The 21,256-nt window shown below is 42.9% G+C and overlaps 1 protein-coding gene across 1 annotated transcript in view; it reads right to left on the bottom strand.

Moving 5' to 3' along the window:
* The window catches only part of ephb2a (eph receptor B2a), a 43,382-nt gene that overhangs the window by 18,158 nt on the left and 3,968 nt on the right, over window positions 1–21,256 (bottom strand). The gene's annotated exons all lie outside the window — the stretch shown is intronic.

A 21,256-nucleotide genomic window follows, 5' to 3' on the forward strand; every position in this document is an offset into this window, starting at 1 on the left:
ACATAGGGATGTGTCTGGATATGATACCTGTGTCTACACACAGCAAAATGAGTGTGCATGCAGGTGAAGTAAAAAAAACTGCAGTAATCGTGTGTTCAGACCGACACCAAGCAACATGTTGTGCAAAGCAAGGTCAATTCAAAGCACGAATACACATCAACCTGCTTTGAAATGTTTTGAGGGAGATCACGGAGAATCAGAAATGGTGGACAAACTCATTGTCCTCGTTATATACTTTTTAATTAAGTTTAAGTTTAAAATGTTTGTTGCAGCAGCAGGACACAGCTTGTGTTTGGCGTCTAGACCTCATCACTCCTCGCAAATTTGTGTTAGAAGAAATCTGAGGAGTGATGAGATAATATCTTAAACGCCCTATACGGAGCCTGCAGGTGGATGCTAGTGTGGTGGTGGGGCTGAAAGTCAGAGCTCTGTACTGGTGCAGGGCAGCGGCGGCAGTGACAGAGCAGAGGGAGAGACCGGCAGCTTAAAGAGACGCCACATTGGGAGGAAGTGTTTGTTAGGTGATTGTGAAGTAGCTCGCAGGCGTCGCTCCATTTGTTTAAAAAAAAACAAAAAAACATGAATATTAAACTTTTTCTTTTATTATTTCAAAGCAGATTTTTGTGGTAAATAGTGGAGCTGCCAGGCTTCATAAATCAAGTCTGGAAATAATTGATTGATTGAATGTTTCATTTAGCAGACGCTGTTGTCCAAAGCGACGTACATCTGAGAGTTAATACAACACAAGCAACGATCGAGACAGGAGGGAACAACGTGAGTAAGTGCCAACAAACAGCTTTAGGTTCGATCAGACACAGGTGCTGACAGCAGTGCACAGAGGCGATGCACAGGGAGTATGCTTGCTCTTCATATGAAAAAAATGTTTTAAGGAGGAGTTCAAATCAGAAATATGTAAAAACAGTTTCTTCCCTTTTTTAATTCAGTGTGCACAGCGAGCATGAAACTGGAAACAAACGACTGGCTGAACTTTTGCCATAACACGGCTGATTCAGCCAACTTCATTTGTGCATGTGCATGTTCCTGTTGCATCACTTGATTAATGTAATTACTGTTTGTGAAATCCTATCTGCTATGAAGCGTTTTACTGTCCACAATCTTTCAAACTAATGGCTCTGTTACTCAAACTGGACTTCCTGGATGGCATTTTAATATCACACCAGTTCCTGAAGCAACACTCCCCCGCCAACACGGCCCCCTTAAATTTTTTAAACAGAGCTAATTTTATTCTGCTGTATTGTAGAGCTCCCTGACAGGTCCTCCGCCTGCCTGGAGGCATCCTGCTCTCCCCGCCACTACACCCAGGAGCCTCTGAGTGGGGTTATAATCTCCATGCCGTCCCCCCACCACAATGTCAGGTGAAACCATGCTGTGTATCCCACACGTGTTCAATTATTCACGCCATCCTGAGAGTCTGCGGCTGCTGAGTAAATCTTCCAGTGGCTCTGAGAGGAGTCAGAGATGGTGAAGAACGGGATGTTACAGAGAAGCTCCTCCCTGCCTGCATCCATGTTCCCAAGTAAAGATAACAAGAATTCAAAGTGAGGATTGTTTCATTCTGGTGCTTTTATTGTCTGCCTTTATGATACACACAACCTGTCAATTAATCTCTGCATGTAAGGAGCTATTAGCATGCTAACAGAGCAGGAGTTCACTGAAAGCCTTTAAACATGCTGCTAACATGTTGACAAATCAAACAACCAGAGTCCATCGAGACTTTAGAGTAAACAAACATGGCGGACGACGGGCAGGAAGAACTGGCGATGACAGTTTTTGGACTTTTTACTGAAAATTCAGGAAGAAAAAAGAACAAACTGTGGATGAAGTGGTGGAGACAGCGTGAACACGGGCTGTACATGTCACTTTATGCTTCACGTTTGCTTTTGTCGCCATGGCTGCGGTTGTTGTGCTTCCTTCTTCAGTCAGCTTGCTTCCTGATTGGCTATCGTTTGGTTCCACAGAGTGCGTGCTCGGCTGTCCTCGGGGTTCCTCCCACACAACAAGAAGAGGATCGTATATATTTTGAAATCAGAGCGGCCACGACATCAGTGCTGATTTAAATCCCCTCCAAAAACACTTCATACAAACTTTCCATAATGTAATCGAATAATAGTTTGTTAGATCCTCTCTGCCTTCTCCCTCAAGCTGTCTTTTTTCATTAATACTTTTTGTGTGTAATCGAGCGCAACACCACAAATTCCTTGAGAAGGGACTGCCTGGAAGTTTCATTAAGTCCCCTCATTTGCATGATTCATTTTGTCAAGACTCCAAGGACATGATGAAGACATACAGCTGTTGGGCAGAGATCAGGGAGGCAGCAGGATGCAGCCGGAGGGGCCACCGATGGCACAGGAAGTACCACTTAGATATCAGACATGGTTGAAACACTTCACGTGCTTGTTTGTTTTACCCTTTTGCCATACCTGCAATCCAAGTGTGTCCCAGTGCTTCTGCTCTGAGGAACAACTACGGCCTGCAGTGATCTGATATTTGTGCGGTTAGTCTCTGAACTCCACAAACATCTTCTGAGTGTTCACAAAGACTTCTCTCACGCACAAATCAACTGATTGCAAATGGAAGTGGGAGCCAAAATGTTGCTCCAGCATGTTCAACAACAACAACACAAACATAAATGAACTATATAAGTATTTAAAAAAGGTCGTTCTGCTCCCCGCACAAAGTGTGTGCTGCCAAACAGCTGTGATGTCAGATGTGGTTATACTGGCAGACTCGGGCATGATGGGTTTCACCAGAGTTTCCGACTTCATATTGAACTTGAATGAAATCTTTTGGTCTATTCGGTGTCTTTTCTAAGCTAGAACTGAATGTAGCAGAACTGTTTGGTCTTCTTAGTCTCTTGAGTGGGGTACACACTACAAGATAATCAGGCTGATTCTGGGCTTGATTCCTCCCTCCAGACAAAAGTAAGCAAAGTCCTGATTTTTTGATGGTTCTGAAGATGATGTCTCCAGATGTTCCTGTGGTGTGAGGGATGTTAAGAGTTGTTTTATTACCCCGATGAGTTAAAATCATAAATATTAAACATAGTATGTCAGTGTGTGGGGGGAACCCCGGGGACAGCCACGCACTCTGTGGATCGTCACGTTGAACCAAGCGATTGGTAAGCGAGCTGACCGAAGGAGGAAGCACAACAACCGCAGCCATGGTGACCAACGCAAACGTGCAGCATAAAGCAACATGTGCAGCCCGTGTTCGCGCCGTCTCCACCACTTCATCCACATCGGTTTCAGTACACCAACACGACGATCTCTACCAAAATCTCTCTCTAACTCACGTTTCCACCGTCCTTTTCAGGTAACATCTCACCACCCGCGAGACTTCAGAGCGAGACTTCTCCTTGAGCGAGACTTTTGTTTCTGGTTAAACAAAAAGGATCTTACTCTGACAAAAAAGGATCTTTGTAGGGATCATTTCTGTCATGTTGTCGGACACCTAGAGTAACAATCTGAGCTTGTCAGCGGCAAAAACAAGCACTTTAAATGGACGTACTTTGATCCAGGGCATTTGCCCCAGGGGACTATGTTGCAGCGGCGGAGGACATCTACTGGACCAATAGCAAAGGTTTTTATTCCTTATTCATTTCGACACAAACATTTGTAAAAATAGAGCCCAGGTTTAAAAATACCAAACTTCTCCTTTAACTTATTGACTGGTTAGAAACTGAGCAATGACTGCGTTATAGGTCATCAAGATTTACAGAGGAGATTCAGAAGTCCTAAAAAATGTTGTGAGCTGTGTAATTTGGCACCATATCAGGTTTCATTAATCAAAACGATCGCACATCATCAAATGTTTTCTCTACCAGTCTGGGAAAATGAAACATGTTTTAATCTAAAGTAAATTGGAAATTATGCAGGCGGAAAAAAAGTGTCTGTGTAATGAATTCACGTCCACACAAAGACGATAACTTTTCTTTATTCAGTGTTATGTTGGTTTTTGGTCTCAGGCTGAAATGCCAGCATCCACTGTTGCTTCTAAATGGCCCATTTTTCCAGCCTCTCGCTTCCTGTTAGTATCAGCAGCGATTAATGAGGAGCTGGGAGGGAGCGGCGAGCCAGGTGTCAGAGCCGCCGCTAAACAGGAATAAAGAGGCCATGAGCACTGACCCGCAACCGATTCCCACAGACTCAGCCAAGACGGAACAAGGAGGGACAGAGGAGAGCGGAGAGCTGAATGTGTCTCTGTGCTCCGGCCGTGATACAGACGAGTTCACTTTCATCAGCCATGTACGAGCTTTCATTTACATTATAACAACGGGAAAAGTGATCGAATGAGGGTGTTCTCTCTTATTATGAAAGGTGTTTCCTGTTTCTTTTATATTCTCGCCACACCCTGTAAGACAGCTTGTTTTGGTTCAGTCTCAGCGCTCTCATTGCCCTGGATATGAGCTAACAGCTCTGATAAACTCGCTGTACACGACCTGCTCCGTCGCAAGCAGCAGACGTAAGAGTTAAAGACTCGCTGGTGATCACAGCGGAGCGTTTAGCAGTTAAAGGGGCAGTTATTTCCCTCGGGTGGAGGAGAAAAATGACACAATTGGGACGTTTACATTCAGCCGAGCTGAAAAAAACAACATATTTATTATTCATGTGGCGGGTTATTGGAATCGTCTTGGACAATATTTTACAATTAGTCTCTCATTGGCACAACCGTTATATATCCTACATTCTGTATGTAAGGCAGGCAGCATCCAACAATCCAAGTCCATCTTATTAAATCGCTTTTTACAAGGTGTGCTTGAATTCGTTTGAGACGTATATTTTCCAGTTGTGTACAACTAAAATTGAGGCATTGCAGTTTCCCAGTTTTCTTTACACAGATAGTTAAAATAAAAATATTTATTTTGACTGACACAAACTTTGCACGCTGTTTTTTCATTATAACCTTTTGGCCCTTATTGCAGCTGAATTCTGCCCCAAACCACCTGCAGGTTTTAGGAATAAAGCTGTGTACATGCAACAATCTGGTGATGCAATATGTACCACACTATAAGAGTTACATTTTTATATATTGCACTATATTGTGTACTGTTACCTAAGCTTTATATTGTGTTTATTTGATCTATGTTTAGGGAAACTGACAAGATGATGGCAGTGATGAAGAGATGAGAACTCCATGGATCTGATGAGCGTTGAGCATCTTGTGAAGTTACACTTGTAAATATTCGCACAGAAGGTTTAATGCAACTTGAGCTGGAGCTTTATATATTTAACACACCTGGTAGCATGGAAGCAGAGCTTACATGTACCTTGCGAGAACATGCGAGAGCTCCTCGTCTCCAAGGTTTTGCTGCAGACTGTGTTACCATATAACACGTAGTAATGCGCAAGTACATTACACAGATTTATATTTAGTATAGTTTCCACAAATACTGAATCTTTTGCATCACATTGTCTCTGAAAAGTGATTTGATTTGAAAATGACTCATGATTTTAGTCATGTCAGCGCAGGCAGCTGGCTGCTCTTCTGATATTTCCCTTCAATATAACATACAGGCTAACCACAGCATAAAACTACGACTTTACTCTCGTAATCTCAGATTCTTTCCTTCTTCAAAGTGTCCCTAACACTCTGCGTCCTGACACTGTACATTAAAGAGTGTTCTTTGTAACGATGTTCACTGAGGCTGCAGAGGTTGTGCAATAGATTCATGTAGTTCTTATCTCTTATCATATATCAGTGTTTTGTAACATGTGAATATGTGCATTTTGTGTGATATACAAGGTTTGAAATTTGCAGTTGTGGTAAGTGAAAGATACTTTGTTTACATTATATTTGTTTTATACTGTTTTTATTATGACTGCTGTGGAGGCAGCTGCTGTTCATGTGTGCAGCTTTGAACAAATGTCCCCACAACAGAAGTCTCTTGTATCTTATTATATATTGTAAGGAACGCACCCTATAGTTATGATCGTATTTGTGGGGCCTGCATTTGCATTTATTACAGAACACATAAAGGCACTACTTTGTGTGCAGTCTGAAAAAAAAAACATGGCATGAAAGAAATAAAACTTTACGTGTGAACTACGAATTAAAATTAAAAATTTGAGATTTTCACAAAACACGATATGTGAAAATTCAAGTGCAGATATTTTCTAACACCACTATTCAGAGGATGAATCCTGTCATGATCAGAGAGCTCAGACGGAGAGGCGAGCGGAGACGACACAAGTTAATATATCAGTTAATAATGAAGAGCAGCGCTGCAGCTGAGCATCTAAAATGCAGGCGGGCTGGAGCTGCTGCTGATGGGAGCTGGAGCACAGAAATGGGGACAGCGTGGGCTGGTGAGGGCGGGGGTGCATTAGTATATGTTGCTATGTTGCCCTCCTTTCGTGACTAGACATTTGTCATGGCAAGTCCTCGGTCCCTGCAGTTAGAGAACAACTTACGGGACACAATATGCTGCTGGAGATCCTCTGACATCAGAAGGAGCTGCTGAATATTAACTCTCATGACGTCCTGCTGAAAATCAAACTGGAACTCTGGGCTCTTAATGATTCTGACTCGGCTGAATCATCTTTATGAATTATTTTATTTAGGGATGGAATTTATATTTCAGAGTGTTGGCTTTGCAGCTTGTTCTCATCACACATCAGCTCTCTCTCTTTTTCTGTCTAATAATGGCTCCCTCCCCTTCCCACTGGCTCCATCTGTCCCTGCATTCCTGCAGTATATATATAGAGAGAGCTCTTGTTCCGCCTTTCTCTGCATGATTCAATGAAAAGTAGGGCAAAGAGGAGGAGAGAGTGGGCCAAGTCCAGCACACATAATCCTTGTAGGCTGCGCCACGCTCTGTGCGCCACGCTGGATTAAACCCACCGGGACACATCAGCGAAATTCACTTTGTTTAATGTCACCGCCGAGCCGCCATGATGCTGGAACCAGCTCTAACACAAATTACTGAATGACAATGGTTACGTCTACATATTCAGACTTCGTTAAAGTGGACGTAATCTCCTAATTTGACCTCTTAATCTCAAAGTTTCATGTTTACTGCCAGTCAGTTATGTAATTTGAGTTATTGATGAATTTGTACCAGTTATTACTTTTTATTATCAGGTTTTGGAGGTTAGCTGATCGTTTGGTCCTGTGTTGCTGTTTTACAGAACATTGTGGTGACCTGGTGCAGAGTTTTAAATATGTATTACTGCCTCAAACTGATAAACACAACCAGCGGTCGCTACATACACCAGAGCTGTATTTTATGACCACCAGTGTGGGGGGTAACTCGTCACAAAGTAATCCTTGGATTACCTTTTTTTTGTCATATTTCTCTTTTCCATTGTTGCCACAAAAACAGAAACTCCCCGAAGCTCTGTTTCTGTTTCTCTCCTCCTTCTTGGCAGGTAGCTGCATACCAGCAGAAGGTAAACACAGCTGTGTCAGTGCACATGCGTAGCTAGCTCATTCAGCTAGCGAGCTGTCAGAGAGGACAGCGTTTACTTTGTGGAAATATTCACATGATTCTGAATGTTTGGGTGAAAGGGACGAGAACAACATGACGGTGAAATGTAAGCTGTGTCTGGAGGAGAAGTGCTCGTCAGCTGTGAAGAGCTCGACTTCAAACGTGAAGAAGCATCTGCAGCTAAACACAGCTCCACAACACTGGTGGGACTAAGAGCCCGTGTTGTGTTGTTGTCATGAATGCCTCAGACCATTTCACTGTCAGACTGTTAGCATCATAAAGAGCTGTAAAGGTTATACTGCGTCTGTCATTCCTGTTATTAGGCTGCAGAGTTACAGATTATGGGCCGTAAACGAGGCTCTGCAACGACGGTAGAGTCGACACATCAAAGGTAGACGTGCAGCAGGCTACACGCCGTCCTGATGATAATACACACACGTGGAACGAGTCACAAAGGGGTTTAATTTTTGGTAACGCAAAGCTAATCTAACACGTTACTTTTCTCAGGAGGTAACGCAGGAATGTAACGAGTTACTTTTAAGTTATGCTACCCAACACTAATGACCACAACTTGAAAAGTAAAAACTGAGACCATTTGGTTTTAAAAGTCTATTTTCTTCCAACAAAACAAAACTCTGTCCTTCCTCTCCAACTCTTTGTTCAGCCTTGTGTCTGCAGCTTGATCACTGATATGGACGAGGAGAGAGAAAAGGTGTGGAAATAGATAGAATAGAACAGATCTGAAAACTTCACATTTTGTGTGGTAGAGACAGTCCCTTGACCAGAACAGGGACAAGATGCTGCTGATACACACACTCAAAGCCACCTGTGTAACTGTTCGGCTGCCTCGAGCATCCAGGTGACATTATCTATGACAGTAGCTGTGAGGCGTGCGTGTTTACAGGCAGGTGAGACTCAGACTCTTTCAGCACAGCAGTCAGTTCACTGTGAGCTCTGGGGCCGGTTTCACAAAGATAGACGTCTATATTCATCAGCAGTTTAGTTCTTGACTATCTCAAGCAGGACTATGATGCACTGAATTCTGGGTAAATTGAGACTTCTTTCAAAGCAAAAAAAAAAAGGCCGACGGAACCGCATGTAACCGCTCAAGTCCATTTACCCCAGCAGAAAATGTTTGTCTATTGGAGGTTATGAGGGCATTTTACTTGCGTAAATTCAGCCACGAGTGTAACAACAACAACAACAACAACAACAACAACAACAACAACAAAACAAAAGACAAACCTGAAATGGAAAACATTTGCAGCAACAGTAAACAGTGTTAATCTGACCGTTGAAAGGACCATCAAGTACATAATTTGGTGCTACTGGTCAGCAGGTGTCACTGATTGTTACCATGGTAACATGGGTCTTAGAGCTGAGTTAGACTGGGGGTAAGGTGTCTAATATTGTTGGCTTAAAATGAGTCAGTCTTTATTTTTGTGAAACGGTCTAACTTGCACGAGACTAATCTTTGAGCAACATTAAGACGGGCCTAACACTTTAGTCCAGTCTAAAACTTCTTTGTGAAACTGGCCCCTGATGAAAGGCTGCACTTCTCCTGTAGACGAGTCATCGGAAATGAGAACAGGGTGAGTTTCACTTTTGCATGAAGCAAGCGAGGTTTCACATCCTGTAATCTGACTGAAGGACGTGCACACATCGAACTCTCAATGCTGAAACGTTACAGTGAAGATGCCACTGTGAGGTTTTAATATCTCACGACAACACTGGTGTTACTGATTACAACAAACATTTACAAGATAGCAGATGAATATCTGTAGAGTGCTGCTGCATTCACGTGGATCAGGCAGACAGCAGACTATCATTTTAGTGGACAAGAGACTCACAGTAAAATTTGGAATCTTTGCCAGCAGAGATTAGTCGACAGACACGTGTTGTCCAGAAGGTCTCATTTGTCTGACATCTACTCCGCCTGAATCCGTGTAAATTCAGTGAACTTTAACTCCATCATCTTGTCAGTCAGCTGCATGGCTCTGGGTTAACTCTCATTAGTCCGGAGACATGTGAAATCAGACTCCTGCTTCTCTGAGCAGCGACTCTGCTGTTACAGCTGTACATAGCAGACACTACCAGTCAATATTGCAGCGTCTGTTGTCCGAGTATTTATTGATAACATGGCTGAAGAAAAGCGAAATGAAAGCAGGGGCAGTTAGTTATGTAATCAGTGTGTGCCTGAACACCAAGTAACACTGGTGACACAAACTACAGCAGCAAGCCGAGTGTACAGAGCAGCCCTGCTGGGTACACTACAAAAATACAATCACATTCATAGCAAAATGCTGATTAGATTTTGTAACTGGACTCTTGAAGGAGAAGCAATTACACCTCAATACCCAAACAACACGGCAGCTGGTTTAAAACACGTTCTTACATTAAGCTCTTATTATTTAAGAAGCAAGAAGTTTAACACATGCGGCCTGAGACTCCAGCTTCAAGATCTCAGTGGCCTGCCTGTGTCTCGCCGTCGGCCATCAGAAGCATTCACATTTTTCCAGCACTCCAACTTGTGCTTTTCAGAGGATTATTTTACTCCCAGCTTTCTAGGATGTCTAAAGAACTCTCTGTACCAGAGGGTGATCCAGGACTGACTGCCAAAGGAACTCAGTCCAACTAGCTGCGTCAATCCCCCTCGAGAAGCTTTGCATGATTCACACATCAAATATTCCTTATTTCTGTGGTCCTGGCTCTTTTTGCATCCCCTCAGTCTGAAACAAGTCAGTGAGCAACGCTTCACCGTCCTGCGGGTGTGGAGGATAGACGTCTCTTGGCCTGCGTATTCAAGCTGCAGCGCTGATGACGTATGTTCAGCTCAAATACTTCTACACTATTTTATAAGAGAAGACGGCAGTGTTTTAATTTGTTAAAGAGGCAAGGCGAGGCCAAGTAAAGACGGTCTGCAGGGAAATACATGGAGATATTTGTGTCTGATCCAACTTCTGCTAATTACGAACAACTACTGAAATGTAGTTAATGAGTTTTCATCTTCAGGCTCAGTGCTCTTCATGATGATCTGATGCCCAGAGGTTTTATCTGTTACACCATCTCAGCTCAGGGAGGAAACAAGTTTCAAACAATGATGGAGTTACGGGTAAGTCGACCAAACTCTCACCTACATGATATTTAGTGAAGATATTCAGATAAAAAGACAAATACGATTTATTCCAGCAGCATGGTGGCGACAGATTGGTTGGGTGTGGGCCACTAAAATCACTAAAATGTCTACCACCACATGAATCCTTGACTGTACTGAGAAATTTCAGCAGATGGAACCTCTGAGGAAAAGGTTTGACAGTCAGTTCCATGTGAGCTCGGTGTACTTTCCTCTCCTGTAACGTCTGTGCCTCGGGCTGCCTGCTGGCCTGGATGCAATCAGCTGCTCCACAGATTGAAGCTGCATACAGTAGATTTACCGTGAAGCACGATACAAAAAGTAAACAGGCAAAAGAGGAAGATGGCGAGCTCACTGAGCTCTCTGCTCTGCAAACTCTGCAGTAAGAAAACCTCTCCGACAGGTTCAATCACTTTCTGTCTGACAGTCTTTGCTGAGTTTTCATGCATACGTAACAAAATACTACCAAAGACATCTTTTCAAATAACCAGAGAGTTAAATCAGCCTTTCTCATGCACAGTGAAGTGACAGCAACTGAAAAAAAAGTGCTTGTTATTTTAAAACAATGACCTCTTTCACAGTGTGCATCCACAGAGTTACTGGCTGCTGTAATCATCACTCCTCCTCTCAGATCGTGGATCACTGTGTGAGTAAGGAAGGCATCGATTCTTGGCCTGCAGTGTGGACGGAACGATTACAACGACCAATAAATCAATAGCTTTGTTTATCCACACTGGAGTGATTGGCTTTGTAGCAGGATGCAAACAATAAGCCCCCATTGAGCAAGTAAATACAACAGTGAAACTTAAATAAAAACATTTGAATACACAGTAAAAAATGCTCAAAGTTAAATATGGTTTCTTACAAAGTGTGATGCAAAGATCAACAGAGTTTCCCTGCAGTGAGAGTCATTCTGCTGCATGAACATTAACCTCCTTAGTAATCATCAGTATATCATTAGTGATGATGGTAAATGTAGTCACTTGGAGCAATAAATATGTGCTGTACTGAAAGCAGATTTCTCCTGCTAGTGCAGTCCTGCTTGCAGTGCCTGCATGTACCAGGATGCATTGCAAGCAAGCAGCTGCAGCATCAGCCTCACTCCACTGCATTTCTTTCTTCTCTGGCTTTTATAAATACGTGAATAAATATCCAGTCAGTCGAAACAGTGTAAAATGTATCCTCATACATTTCACTTAGATTTCAGAATAACATCTTTAATGTTCGTATATGTAGCTTGTTTAGAATACAAGTCATTTCTGCAGGGTTAGAAATCACAGCAGGAACAGTCTGTAGTTCTTTCAGGACCTTACGAGTTCAAATGATGATACAACGAGAATAAAGGCAACAACTGCAGGCCTTTCTCACACTACTATCTTATCCTGGATGGACAAAGATGAGGTTATAAATATGTGAAATTTTGCTTTAAGTCACATAATTTATGTTCCTGTCATACAGCAGTTATCTTTTCGTCTAATTAGCTAATAAGCTGTCTAATTCATAAAATTGTTAACATTGTGTTGTAGCTGTGTGTTGGTCATGGTAAATAAAAAGTACATGATGTAACTTCTTAGGGGTCACTTCTTATTGGAAACATTAAAAATGTTGGTAATGAACCAGGTAAGAGGTGCACTGATATCGTAACTCCTAACCAAATCGATATCGAACTGAATCGAGAACTCATCGATACCCAGCTCTAATCTCTTTTTGTTTTTTCCGGCGCCTGGTGGCTTCACCTGCCAGACGGTGTCTGTAGCGCATCTAAAAGCTGTTTGCTAACCCCTACAAAAGAATAACAAAGCATTAGTGCCAGGAGCCAGTAGAGCCGGAGTGGCACTGTGAGATTCTGAACCGAAGAAAAAAGCAGAGACTTCTGCAGCCGTCAAAGAGTTCTGTGTGGAACGAAAATGAGGTCAAGTGCAAAACTAGGATATCAGTGAGTCTCCAACAACTATGCTCAGTCCTGTGAGAGCGGAATGAGACCAACGTAGTGAAAATGTTAATGTGTGTCTCTCTCCTTATGTCTGCGTGAGTTGGGATGGAGCGAATGAAATGCACATCCCTAACGGTTATATTGTTTGAGGTTTTGAGAGTGACCGACCGTCGACCTTTTCTGTCCTTTAGCTTCGAGGACGTGCTGTGGCAAGTCCAAACTCCATCTGCATATATTTTTCCGCCCACACGGAGGAAAGTCTACAAAGCTCTGTGGATAACAGAACAGCTGCTGACCTCGCATGTCAACAGATTCAAATCAATAACTCAGGAACAAACATCCACTGTTGATAAGTAGAAACACTGGGAAAAAGAGCGGCTAATTGGGCCCTGAGTTGAGATTGTTCTGTCAAATTCAGTCCTGATTCAGAAGCAGGACTCGGGGCGTAAACATTGTGAAAGAGAAGAATCTCTTTTTGTTTCCTTCTTATCTCACTCTTTCCCGTTTCTACCATAAATTAATCACATCTGTCTCGTCCCTGTTATGAAAAAGGAATCCTCAGACTTTAAATGTGCAGACGACACTCTGCTCTGCTCGTCCTGTGGGCTGCTGATAGCTCCTCAGTTTCCCATCATGGCGTCAGACTGCTGGCTAACACGGTGCAGAGACTGATTGAGCAGATGTCACATGGACTAAATCACTCTGATCTCCTGAGGAAAGACAACATGCTTCAGTGGATTAATGCTTTACTAAAAGTTCTGCTTGGCTGCGTTCACAGTCTAAGTGTCTTGTTGGGGAGAATGCACTCAAGTACTCGAGCCTGTTACCTTTGGGGGAAGTGATGCCTGCCAGAAGGACGTGGTGTGACTCAAGATGGGTAGTTTGTAATCCTTCCATGTGGATTCATGAGCTCCTTTCACAAATAATGCAGGAGCTGGAAACATGGACACTTCTCCCCCTCAATGGTCGCCATCTTGGCTACATAGCATACAAGCTAGTTAAAGTTACAGCGCATGAACTTTTGGGGTTATTTAATCTAAACTCAATTGAAGTCAAGTGAGAAAACAAGCCGGCGGATACTTTGGCAGATGACACTTTCAGTCACTTGCAGTGTTAAATTCTTTAATGAAATTTAAGACGATAAATGTTCGTCGACAACTTTTTTTGTATGACACACACGAGACGGCGACGAGCTAAAGATAGATCGTTAACTTCTTCGTTAACGAGACGAGACAGGACTAAAACGTTAGTGGCGGGCTGTCGGTCAATCCATGATATTTTCCCCCACTGTGCGTCTAATCCGTCAAAATACAAGCGATGCATCCTGTAACTGGTTGAGGGGCATGCAGATCTCCCTGAATCTGACCCAGCCGTACAGGTGAGGATGTCCCAAAGTGACAGCTATACAACAACACAACAGCAACCACGCAAACAAACGGGTATCATGAAGGTGGTTGTGAACTTTCTCTGTTAACTCAGGCCTTCTGCTTCAGGCACTGAGCGCACTCACAGAAAAAGGGGCGTGTTACTCGTCATGTGACATGAAAAGGAGCGATCACCGGCTGTCTGCTTCAGTCAGACTGTTTAAATGAGAAGCGATGATGAATATGTAAAAGGGTAAAAACCATCACTGCTGCTGCAAAAAGGCAAGAGAGGAATGTACAGTATGAGCTACTGTAACTGCACAGCTTCGTTCTGTGGCTGTACGTAAGTAACGTTACATTCCAGAAGTTTCCATGAACACATTTGACCTCGTCTGAGGATCTTAATAACCTGTGGAGAACTTCATCAGGAAGAAATTAAAGGACGACGCTTTACAGCCGAGTGAACCTGTATCAGGCAGATTGAATTAGTTTAAAGAGAGAAAACGTTTTGACAGCTGAAGAGAGACAGGAGACGTGGCGAGTAGAGAGGGGATGACATGCACCAAACGATCGGCAGGCCAGGAGCTGAACCCACGCTCAGCCTCTACACACGGGGAGCCCGCTCCACCAGCCGAGCCAAACCAGCGCCCCAGTGACGACTTTTTATTGACTCAAACTGGACAAAAATGTTTCAAGTTTTCGTCAATTAGAACATTTTCGTCTGAAGACTAAATCTAAAATATCAACACTGTTGACTTGTGAGCATGCTCCATCCTGTCTCTCAACACGCCGTTACAGAAAAGACAGGAAGTTGTTAAATTTACAGATCCTTATTTATTGCAAAACACTCACTTCTGCTTTATTATACTTTGTTATACCGTGCCTTTCTGAATGGCCTAAAAAATCAAATACATAAAAAGGGTATAAATAAAAAATAATATTCACTCAGTGATGTGCACCTCGCTCATTCATTTATTCATATTTCCTTTATATTTATATTTCTTTTTATTAATTGTTTATACGCTAATAAGGCTGGAAAGGGGTGGAGCCGAGGTCGCCTTCTGATGACATCACTGCCCTGTGCTTAAGTAGTGACTTTATTGATTGGTTAATTTTAAACAAATTCAATCTGCAACTTCTTTGATCGTCTTTTAATCAATTTATAAACAAAATACTGAACATGTTCGACGTCCAGCTCTGATTTAAAATGTCTTACAGTTTAATGTACTTGAGTTTTTCCATAAAAAACACCAAACCAGAGGAACCGTTTGCTGGTGGAGCTGCCCTCTTACAGTCTGTCGCTCTGTGATGCTCACACACTTTCTGTTACAGAGCTCAAATCCCCCGGTTTGCTGGAGCGACCAAAGGCCAGAGCAGATCTGGGTCATGAGCTGTTTCACTGCTCGATGTTTTGTCACTCTGCTCCCAGAGGCTGAAGAGCACCGAGCTGCTGCCAACGCTGTGTATTGATTGGCTTAGATAACTGAACGGCACTGAGAGATGTCAGCGAAGGACGGCCAGGCTGGCTTCTAACCAAGGACAATCAGAAAGTGTCGCCTCTGAGGGGACGAATGAATAAGTTCATGTAATGTTTCAAGGTTGAACTGAAAATAAAACTTCTGTGCACAGTTTCCTTTTCAAACGTGTATCAAACATATTTATAAGAAGCTTGTCTAATCCATGAGCCTCTGATGCTAAATGCTCGACAATAACAAGCGGGCTAGCAGAGCGGCTAACAACAGCTCACGCTCATTAAGAATAAAAATAGGTGGATCAATACCTTTCTTCTCTAAGAAGTCACCGTCCATGGAAAGCATTAAGAGTATCACAGATGTGTTGGAAAAGTTGTCTTTGGGATCTAATGTGATTTGGAAAAGAGGAGCAACACCAGCAAACATGCCGTGTAGTCCGCCATCGTTGTTATAGTGAGGGAAAGTCGGCGCTAGCACTGCTGGGAAAGCGGTCACATATAGAGTGACGTCATGACGTGGCTCTTCCACGGGCTCTTGCAGGTGGAAAAACAAACTGACACCGAGTTGGTTTCGCAAGTTGAGCCAGCTCTGAACCAGCACGAGCACCAGCCCAGAACTAGAACCAGGTTTGTGTAGAAAAGGGGAATTACAGACATGCAAGGTGGCTTCTGTTTAGCGACTGCTTCAAGGTTTGATTTCTACCTTTCTGAAAGTTTAAAGTCTGATTATGTTTAGGCACAAAATCTACTGGGTAAAGTGTAAGAAGTACATCATGATGTGCTTTTAAATAATTATCAACAATGGCTTATCAATTAATTAACATCGAGGCAGCTGTTGCTCAGTGGTGGAGTCGGTCGTCTTTCAATCAGAGGGTCGGAGGTTCGATCCCCAGCTCGCTCAGGGTACATGTCGAAGTGTCCTTGGGCAAGACGCTGAACTTGCGTATCCAACGGGTATGAATGTGATAACTGATTGACAGTTGGGCACTTTACGTAGCAGCCTTTGCCATTGAAAGTGTGTGTGTCAATGGGTGAATGTGACATGAAGTGTAAATGCAGCTTTGAGTGGTCGCAAAGATTAGAAAATTACAGTCCATTTACCACGCAGGACTTGGACCACGGTGTCCTGTCAGTGGTCAGTGGTCCATGGACAACAGACGCTCCGCTGCTCTGATGCTCCAGTGGTGTCTAACGTTGTAATGTCTGATAATTAATAAATCCCGTCTCGTCTCCCATTCCCTCCCCCGACAATAATGAACCTGTTAGACCGAGCGCCCCCCTACAGCGCTTCTGTTGTCTGGATTTGCAGTGTTTTTCTTTGGCATGTTTTCTGGGTTTGTGTGTTCTTGACTTTGCATCATTTCTGAATTTGCAGCCCGTTTAATGTTAATGCTTTGATTTTGGTTTATGCAGCACAGTTTCTTTCATTTGCAGCGTGTTTCCGTTGTTGCATTTGTTTTGGACTTTTGCATGTGTTTCTGAATTTGCAGCCTGTTTCTTCTAATGGAAATCGTTTGGGCCGTTGCAGTGTGATTGTCCTTGTCGGCCACCGTAGGAATGTCTTGTGCAGACACCAAAAGCATGTAAAAGACCTGTCACTGCACTGCAGATATCCACACTGTGTTCATACAAGTAAAAATTAAGATACATAGATTTCTTAACACAAGTTATAAAGACACGTCAGACTGTCAGAATTGGTGGGAAATAGGGCTGCACTAAGCATTATTTATATTATAAATTAATCGTCTTTCACTATTAATTGATTAGTTGTTTGCTCTCGATAAAGATATTGAAAATGAATCATCACAATTTTCCCAGAGTTCAATTTAAAGTCTTCACATCGCTTCTTTTGTCCAACCAACAGTCCAAAAACCCAAAGACTCTTTATTTACTGTCAAAAATGAGAAAGAAAAACAGCAAATATTTACATTTAAAGTCGAGCTGAAACGGCATTTCTGACTTCAATAAAAACGACTCTGCCTGTCTTCTCATCAGGCTTCGTATTAAAAGCTCTGAATTATTCATCCCGTTATTGCTCCTGGAGGAGTTTCCTCTCAGCACCGTGCTCTGTATCAAACCACACGACTTCCTGTTGTGAGGGAAACAATTATCATTCAGCCGCGGCTCCCGTTTCCGTGTGAGCGTCTCGTGAACAGACGACACAGTGTGACTGGCAGCAACAACACCGGCTGGTAAGAGACAATTAGGCGTAATACACCTCCAGCAGAGAGGCAGAGAGGAGGCGTGACGAGCAGCGTGCCCGTAACATCTGCGCTCCGCTGTGTGAATGTGCCCAGTCAGGTAAAAACAGTGGTGTGTGTGGATGAAAGGAGAGGGGAAGCCCAGCAGAGAAAGGCGACTGTAAAGGCCGGTGCTGACTGGATATATGAAGCTGTCAGTGCTGAAAGGACTTCAATAAAGCAGTGAAGAGACGGCAGCAGAAACACGAGAGGTCAAATACTTCACACTGTTTCCATGTAGGTTAGCTGATCCTTTCTCATCCTCACTTTGCTCTTAAATATATACTATTAATCTATTAATCTATGACTTCAAAGTATAAAATATTTAACTTTACTACAACTTCAATCTTTTTTTAACAGCTTTAGCTCAGGGTGCATGATATTGGATTTTTGGCGGTATGCCGATATTTTCCAACACTTTTTGCTGATTGCGATACCGATAAATTAAGTGCATGTTTTTTTCCTCCTAATTGCAGAGAACATCAAGTCTGCCTTGTAGTGAAACTGATATCATGCCTACTCTTAATTTAGTGGCCAATAGCTGACATAAAGCATCTTGCACCCTTCCTCACACTTGACGGAAGAGGCGCTGTACAAAAGGTCACTCACGTTTCTGAGCGCACCTGAATGCAGCATCCCCCAGAAACACGGCAGCGAGGGAGACGTGCCCGGACTTATTGCCTGCACCTACTACGGAGACATCAGTGATCGCCGACGGACTCTTTTCATCTTGTGTGCATCCATGAATATGTAAGCTAGTTTTGCACTGATGTTTATGTTACACTCTGTTAGCGTCGGCTTTGGCTGTGAGTGTATTTGTCGGTGTGTTTGATGTTGTTAAGTCGGGTAAAATGAGAATGTGTCAACATTAACTTGACTTTGCTCAGGCAGTGGGCCGCACACTCGCGCCGAGTTAACGTCGTAGCATTACGTCAAGCTTTTTTAGAGAATCATTGAGGAATTAGTCATTATTAAAGCTTTTAAAGTTTTATCTGCGGAAAATATCGGCATAAAAATGACGGCATCGGCCGATATGTCATTTTCAAGCCATAATCTGCAGATACCGATAACATGCCGACAATATCTGCATCCCTAGCTTTAGCCATCCCTCCCAGTGGGAACGGGTCAAATCTGGATATGTAAAGCACAAAACATGTGATGTTAACAGATGTTTCTTCAACATGAAGTTGCTTATTAGATTTGCTAATGCTCATGATATTTACTGAAATCAGTTCACATCACTGTGGATGACCTCAGGATAAAAAGGCCCATATTTGTTTGCAACGTAGAGCAACATGATGTAATGTGTGACTTACACCACGTACGTCATCACAGCACTGTTGGCCTCTGCACTGGTACTATTAAATGACGAAATTTAAAATTCTTTTGATCACCTTTAAAGCTCTACTCTGGCTCCCCTACTTTATATTTCTGATTTAGAGTCTCCCGGCTGTCCCGAAAAACCTGGATTAACACCCAAGGTGAGTGAGCTCCTGCAGAGACGTCCTCCGTCAGGTATAAAAGCACAGTCAGCAAACTGTTTTAAGAAGCTGTTAGAAATACGCTGGTCTTTATCAGCAAAGGGTCAGAGTCAAACCCAGAGCTGCTGCATCAAAGACGGAGCATCTGTACTTTGATTACTTTATCAAAGCAGCATAACTTAATAACTTCTTTAAAAGATAGTTAAACTAGAAAATAAAGCTAGAAAGTAAAATAATAAAATAAAATATACAGGGTAGAAGCCCTCTCCAAATATTCCTGAACTTCCTGCACAACAGGAAAGACCTCTTCTTCACTCTTCAGGTGTCAGGATTTCCTTCTGATGTTTAATCTGCTGCAGGGATTCAATTCAAGAGACATGAGAGTGTCAGTGAGGTCAGGCACTGGTGTTGGTGATCTGTCTCAAAGGCGTTGGATGTGCCTGAGGTCAGGACTCTGAGCAGGCGAGTCCTTTAACACCAAACCAGGAGAATCATTTCTTTATGGAGCTTTCGTCCAACACAGGCTCTAAAATCTGACTGTATGCTGCAGGATGAAGAACCATTCTTTGGAGCTAGATCCACAGCAAAAGTATCACACACGTGCACATATATTTCTGGTCAGAGACTGTTTAGTGATTCCAGGAAACAGGCCAGAGATCAGCGAAGAGGACGAGGGGATGTTACAAGAAATCGTTTCAGGCACATGAGCACATTTAACTGCACCAACACTGTTAGCATCGGGCTGGGATGACGCTCATGTGCAGTGAAGGATTGAGAAAACTTTCCTGCCCCGCAGCTCTTCATCATCACTGGAGCAGACTGTCCTCTGATGAAGGCAAATAAACCATTTGGCTCGGAGCCGGAGAGAGAAGCTGTGAACAGCCTCAAATAACCGTCCTGAGCCTGATTCAAGCAGTCGTGACTATAAACAGTGAGACGGGGATTTTATACTTCACACAGTTTATGTCTTATTTTCTATTAAAAGGGTCAGTGAGAGTCAGAAAATACTCTGTATTTAAGTAGCACGACATGCACGTTTCATTTCTTGTGTAATGTTACAGTAATTCACTTCCAGTTACTCCACTGTGACTCGTGTGCATGTTCATGGATGCAGAACAGAGTTAATGTACATCAGGTACAGTCTGACAGACATGTTGCTCATCTAAAAATAATCTCCTGATGGCTTCTCTCATGCAGCTCGTTGTTTTTGTGAAATCAGTCTGTTTGCTATGATGGCTATAAGAGCTTTAATGGGGGTAATATTTAGGAAAAAGTACCACACAACCCACTAATTTATGGATTAATTCATTATAAAGTCACAAATCGCAAAGATCTCTGAAATTCTGCTGGATTAAAGTAAAAAATGAAGAAGAACAATCAGTCCTGCCTGCACCAGACTTTTATGAATCTACTGATTATCAAACTGGAAATTATACATGAGATATACTTGTTTTTAACTACACGTTCTCTGCGTCTGTTTGGAGCGTACGCGTGATGCAGTCTGTGCATGAGCAGTGGGGGCAGTGTAGAGGCAGAGGGGATGTGACAGGGTCAACACAGCAGCAGGGACAACAATGGCAGAAAGTTCTGAGCTGATAAACCAAGTCCTCAACTATCCACATCTGTACGATGTGTCGTTGCCACTGCACAGAGACAAACATGCCGGTCAAACAGCTGCAGACAGATAAGTTCTGTTTTAGAAGTCGACGTGTTTTCTTGACTTTATAATCTTTGAGAATACTCTCAATATTTTGTTGAGTTTTTCCCCCACACAGAAGACATCACACAACAGTCGGTTCAGGCTTAGCAGTGCAAACCACGAGAATAAACTCATCTCGTGTGTAAAACTGGAGAACTGCCGCTTTAAATCTGACTTCCCAAAAAAGCTCGTTGGTAATGCTTTGTGTTTAAATACAGTTTGAGGGATTTTAAAGTAATCCTGCTAATATTCAGATCTAATCCAGAGAGTGACCCGCAGGCGGAGGTTCTCCGTGCCTGTGTGCAGCTCGGTGGAAAATCATCCATCATCAATACTGTACAATCTCACCGCTGCAGTGTGGACTGAGAGGACTCTGATCTGTCAAACGTGACGTCTGTCTGCACAGTAACAGCAGCAGAGTCACAAAAAGCTGGTGAATAAACCAAAGTGGGTGCAAGTGCAGCGAGTCTCAGAGGCCCGAGGCCCCG

Source organism: Semicossyphus pulcher, unplaced genomic scaffold (genome assembly GCF_022749685.1).
Source record: "Semicossyphus pulcher isolate SPU_LCO1_2020_fin unplaced genomic scaffold, fSemPul1.0.p SCAF_13, whole genome shotgun sequence".
Classification (NCBI taxonomy): Eukaryota; Metazoa; Chordata; class Actinopteri; order Labriformes; family Labridae; genus Semicossyphus; species Semicossyphus pulcher.